The 6191-nt window shown below is 47.3% G+C and overlaps 1 pseudogene; it reads right to left on the bottom strand.

Moving 5' to 3' along the window:
- Nucleotides 1-3088: 3088 nt before the first annotated feature.
- Nucleotides 3089-4493, bottom strand: LOC140687426 (tubulin alpha-1A chain-like; annotated as a pseudogene).
- Between the last annotated feature and the right edge of the window lie 1698 nt (nucleotides 4494-6191).

Raw genomic sequence — 6191 nt, 5'->3', positions numbered from 1 at the left:
ATCAGTAGATTCTGACATGGGCCATCCTTGGCCTCTGAAAAAGAGATCTGTCCATAGGGCAACCCAGTGGGTCCCACTGGCCACCAAGAGCTTACGACGTGCCTTGCACTGAGGAATACCTCAGTACCTTCCCCGAGGAGTGACCAACAGCGGGGCTCTACCCGGAAGTCACTGCCCATTTAACTGGGGTTGAGAATGACCACTGTAATACGAGGTCACCATCACTGAGCTCCTACTGTGTGCCCGGCCAGGGCTGGCACTCTCCATGTGTAACGGGCATGGCTGTTGATGACTGGAGGTGCCCAGTCTTTGCTTGAGCCCTGTCTGCTAAAGCTGGTCGGGCTCAGCTTTTCCTGTCCCCTCCCTTTGAGGAGGCGGTTGCAGGGTTTTCCTGGATTTTGGATGACAGAATGAGGGAGAGGTGGGGAGGGAAACAAAGAGGGGAAAAGCCAAGATTCCAGGGCTAGCGTGGGGGGCTAGCTCTGTAATCTGCCTGTGGATGGAAGGATTCTTACCTGTGTTGTTCCCAAGTACATAGACTGGCTCCTGGCACATAGCAGGTGCTTGTTGGCTGAATTAAGGGAGTTTGGAGAAGGGGGACCTCCAAAGAAATGGTAGTGATGGTGGTGAGAGATGTGGACAGTTGAAGAGAAGGAAATATTAAGAGAAGGAAATATCTCTGGAGATTGTGTACATTCCTGTCAAGTGAAGAACTTGAGTTGTTTAAAAGTTACTTGGGGAAGGGCGGAGGATATAGCTTAAGTGGTAGAGCACATGGTTAGCATGCATGAGGTCCTGGATTTAATCCCCAGTACCTCCTCTAAAAATAGATAAACCTAATTGCTTCCCCCACCAAAAAAATAATAATAACAGTTATCTGGGAATGTCAGAACTGCAACCCTGTGACTACTACGTGCCCTGAGATGGGACAGGAGGCTCCTACACCTATCAGCGGGATTTTCACAGCCATCCTCCTAATCATTTGCCAAGCACTTAAATGGTACCAGACATCCTTCTAAGCCCTTTGTATGTGTATGCGTGCACATACACGCACACAGCATCCTGGTGTGGTAGGCACCATCTTTATCCTCATGTTACAGAGGAGGACACGGAGGCACAGAGAGGTTGAGTACCTTGCCCAGGAACACACAGTAGATAAATGATTAACTGGGAGTCCATGCTGGGGGACACCAGAGTCCCCCTTCTTGACCTTACATTCATCTACTAGGGCCCAGGCAGTGGGAGAGGAGGGAGCAAATGGGGTCATTACCTCTGAGATGATCAGGCTGCCTTGTGGCAACCGAAGGGGGCTTCTGGATCTGAATTTCTGCCCATCTCCTGCCTTGTCTGCTCAGGGAGGAAAAATAAACATTGACAGGACGGGGCTCAGGGTTCATCTGGGGGCTGCTGTTTTCCCAGCTGTGAAGTGACCGCCTCCTCCCGGCCTCCTGGAGCCAGCCCTGGAATCCAGTGGTTCCAAGGAGCCAGGACAAAGTGTGGTCATCGTGGGAAAATCAGCACAAAGAGGAGCAGAAGAAAATAAAGATCAGCTGTGACTCCTTCACTCAGAGAGACACGGACACCATTTTTGGTGTTTAACTCACAGTATGTCTTCCTACCAGTGTATACATCGTCTGTGGGTATTTGTGTGTATACACACACTTGTGTATACACACAGATAAACACAAGCAGAGGGAAGTCCATGACATCGTTGTGTGCCACAGATATTCACTTGACAAGATTGGGAATGTTTTTGCATATCACTAAATGTTCTTACACAGCATATTTCTCTCTGGCTTTCATGTGGTTGGCTTATTTTCATTTATAAAGATACTGTATGCAGTAACTTTTGTAGTTTGCATTTTTGTTGTTGTTGTTGAGCTGTAATTTGCATACAAAGTCACCCGTTCTAGTGTTTATGTCGGAGTTTTAACAAACCCATAGTCATCTCATCACCACCTAATCAACATATAGAACAGTTCCTTTACCCCGCAAAGCTCCTTTGTCCCCCTTTGCAGTCGGTCCCTCCCACCACCCCAGCCCCTGGCAACCAATGATGTTTTCTTTTCCAGTAAATTTTCCTTTTCCCGAAAATCATACAAGTGGAGTCATAGAGTACATAGCCTTTCGAGTTTGGCTTCTTCACAGCACAGAGCACTAAGGTATATCCATCTATCTATAGTGTTTCTTTTTGTTGCTGAGTAATATTCCATTGTATGGATGTACCACAGTTTGTTCACCATATGAAGGAATTTCTGGGTTTTTCTTTTTACAACTCAAACTGCATTTATTTTTTCTAAATTTTTTTAATTGAGGTATAATCAGTTTACAATGTTGTGTCAATTTCTGGTGTACAGCACAATTCTTCAGTCATATATGAATATACATATATTCATTTTCATATTCTTTTTCACTGTGAGCTACTACAAGATATTGAATATATTTCCCTAGCTATACAGTATAAACTTGTTTATCTATTTTATATATACCAGTCAGTGTCTGCAAATCTCAAACTCCCAGTTTATCCCTTCCCACCCATCTCCCCCTGGCAACCACAAGTCTGTTTTCTATGTCTGTGAGTCTGTTTCTGTTTTCTATTAAGTTCATTTGTCTTTTTTTTTTTAAGATTCCACATATGAGTGATATCATATGGTATTTTTCTTTCTCTTTCTGGCTTACTTCACTTAGAATAACATTCTCCAGGGCCATCCATGTTGCTGCAAATGGCATTTTTATCATTTTTATGGCTGAGTAATATTCCATTGTATAAATATACCACAACTTCTTTATCCAGTCATCTGTCAATGGGCATTTAGGATGCTTCCATGTCTTGACTATTATAAATAGTGCTGTTATGAACATTGGGGTGCAAGTGTCTTTTTTTTTTTTTCATTTAAGACAGGGAATACTTTATTCAAGTCCATCAGAGAAATGGGTAGCTTGGGCCTGTAACAAAGTGTTGTGTTTTAAAGCATAGGTCAGTAACTGTATATGAAAGTATACACTGCTACATACAAATTAACTGATCAGATCACAACTTTTCATTGTTTAAAACCGAATAAGCTTCCCTGTAAAAGCAGTGCCTTTGTGACGTTTTAACTTGAGTATTCCTCTCCTTCTTCCTCTCCCTCTCCTTCAACAGAATCTACACCAACCTCCTCATAATCCTCCTCAAGGGCAGCCATGTCCTCACGGGCCTCAGAAAACTCTCCTTCCTCCATGCCCTCACCCACGTACCAGTGAACAAAGGCACTCTTGGCACACATCAGGTCAGACTTGTGGTCCAGGCGAGCCCAGGCCTCAGCAATGGCTGTGGTGTTGCTCAGCATGCACACAGCTCGCTGTACTTTGGCCAGGTCTCCACCAGGTACCACCGTGGGAGGCTGGTAATTAATGCCAACTTTGAAGCCAGTGGGGCACCAGTCCACAAACTGGATGGTATGCTTGGTCTTGATGGTGTCAATGGCAGCACTGACATCTTTGGGGACCATGTCACCACGGTACAACAGGCAGTGAGCCATGTATTTACCATGGTGAGGGTCACATTTCACCATCTGGTTGGCTGGCTCAAAGCAAGCGTTGGTGATCTCTGCTACAGAAAGCTGTTCATGGTAGGCTTTCTCAGCAGAGATGACAGGAGCATATGTGGCCAGAGGGAAGTGGATGTGAGGATAGGGTACCAGGTTGGTTTCGAATTCTGTCAAGTCAACATTCAGGCCTCCATCAGACCTCAGGGAAGCAGTGATGGAGGACACAATTTGACCTATCAACATATTCAGGTTTGTGTAGGTTGGGCGCTCAGTATCAAGGTTTCTATGACAGATGTCATAGATGGCCTCATTGTCTACCATGAAGGCACAATCAGAGTGCTCCAGGGTGGTGTGGGTGGTGAGGGTGGAGTTGTAGGGCTCAACTACAGCTGTGGAAACCTGGGGGGCTGGGTAAATGGAGAACTTCAGCTTGGACTTCTTGCCATAATCAACAGAGAGACGTTCCATCAGCAGGGCGGTAAACCCAGAACCAGTTCCCCCACCGAAGCTGAGGAAAACCAAGAAGACCTGTGCACTGGTCAGCCAGTTTCCGAATTCGGTCCAAGATGAGGTCAATGATCTCCTTGCCAATGGTGCAGTGACCGTGGGCGTAGTTATTGGCAGCATCTTCTTTGCCTGTGATGAGTTGCTCAGGCTGGAAGAGCTGGCGGTAGGTGCCAGTGCGAACTTCATCAATGACTGTAGGTTCCTACCCTGGGCACCTGCTTGCCAGCGCCTGTCTCACTGAAGAAGGTGTTGAAGGAGTCGTCTCCTTCCCCAATGCTCTTGTCACTTGGCATCTGGCCATCGGGCTGGATGCCGTGTTCCAGGCAGTAGAGCTCCCAGCAGGCATTGCCAATCTGGACACCAGCCTGGCCAACATGGATGGAGATGCACTCACGCATAGTTGCTCTTTTGCGGCTGCTGAGGAGATGGCGGAGAGGAGGAGGAGAGGTTGTTGCATCTTACAGCGTGACTCTTAAGCGGTCGATGTGAGAGAACCTGCCGCAGGTGTCTTTTTGAATTCGAATGCTTATGTAGGCGGGTGGCCTTTTAAAGACTCCCACAAATCACTGCGTACCGAACATGCTCCTGGGCACTTGATGTCTCCAAGCCAGCCTCCAAGATGACTCCCAGTGACTTCTGCTTCCATGAATAGTCCCCTCCCACACTGAATACGACTATGACAGGAAATTGTGGAAATAAATGTGTGACTTCTGATGTCAGGTCATAAGACAGTGTGGCTTCCACATGCTCTCTTGGCTCACTTGCTCAGGGGGAAACCAGTTGCCATGTTGCGAGGCCACTCAAGCAGCCCTGTGGAGAGGCCCGCAGGATGAAGAACTGAGGCCTCCTGCCCACGGCCAGGACCAGTTCGTCAGCCACATAAGTGTGCCCTTTTGGAATTGGGTCTTTCAGCCCCAGTCAAGCCTTTCGGTGACTGTAGCCCTGGTCAACATCTTGACTGCAGCCTCATGAGAGACTCTGAGCCAGAACAGTGCAGCTAAGCCTTCCAAATTCCAGATCCACAGAAACTGCTAGAAACAATAAATGTTCGCTGTTGCTTTAAGCTGCTGAGTTGTTAGTCATTTGTTACCCAGCGGTAGATAATGAATACACCCTGAAAGACAGGTCCACATCAGTCCATTGAAAGCAGTGTCATTCTGTTTAATGCCGGACAAAGATCCCATGGGCGTATTTTAGTCCTTGATTGAATGGGTCTCTGAGCAGCCTGAACACAACCTGTCTGTCTCCCACTGAAGCATCCCTTGGCTTCACCCAAAAGACTCTCTCCTCACTTCCTTGAGGCCCAGCTCCCTGGTTCATATTCCCTGTGGGTTTCTATTCCACCCTTTAAGCCCTGGGGCTTCCTGGAGTTCTATCCTGGGACCCCTTCTCTCTCAACAATCATGAGCCATCTCAAATGACCAGTGGGTCCAGTCTCTCCCCAGCCCCTCATTATGCTGCCAGCTCCCAACCCCTTTCTCTATCTCACATCTCTCTAGAGCCCCAGATAATCATCTCCCTGGACAGGGGCATCCCACAGGAACCCCAGGCTTAGGAGTTAAAAACTAAATGTATCTTTTCCCCAGTCCTGCTCATCCACATGCAAGTATACCTCTAACTAAGAGATGGCCCTGCCTCCCACCTATAACCTGATTCCATCCCAGACACTTCCTTCTACCCAACAATAGCCACCCATCTAGCCCTGTGGATTTTGCCTCTTGGAAAGTTAGTTTAGCATTTCTTTCCTTCTCCTCATCTGTCCAGTCACCATCTCCTCCCACCTGGACCACCACAGCAGCCTCCTCACCGGTCTTCCTGCTGCTGTCTGCTCCATTCTCTGAATGGCAGTTGGAAGGCCCTTTAAAATCTACATTTGACTATGCTCCCTCCTCTGCTTAAGCCTTTTGCTGACTTCTCATACTTCCCAAAAAGAAGAAAAAAAATTCTTATCATGTCACCTAAGCTCCTCCTTGAGTTGGCCCCTGCCAGACTTTCTCCATCTCACTTCTGCCTTAGGACCTTTGCACTTGCTTCCTCTTCCCAGGACATGCTCCACTCAGATACTTTATGACTCACTGCCTTGCTTCCTTTAAGTCTCCACTAATGGCCATTTTCTCCCAGAAGCCTTCCCACTAGCCCTTCATGAAATAGGAA

This window comes from Vicugna pacos, chromosome 19 (assembly GCF_048564905.1).
Source record: "Vicugna pacos chromosome 19, VicPac4, whole genome shotgun sequence".
NCBI lineage: Eukaryota > Metazoa > Chordata > Mammalia > Artiodactyla > Camelidae > Vicugna > Vicugna pacos.
This window is presented reverse-complemented; position numbering and strand designations above follow the sequence as displayed.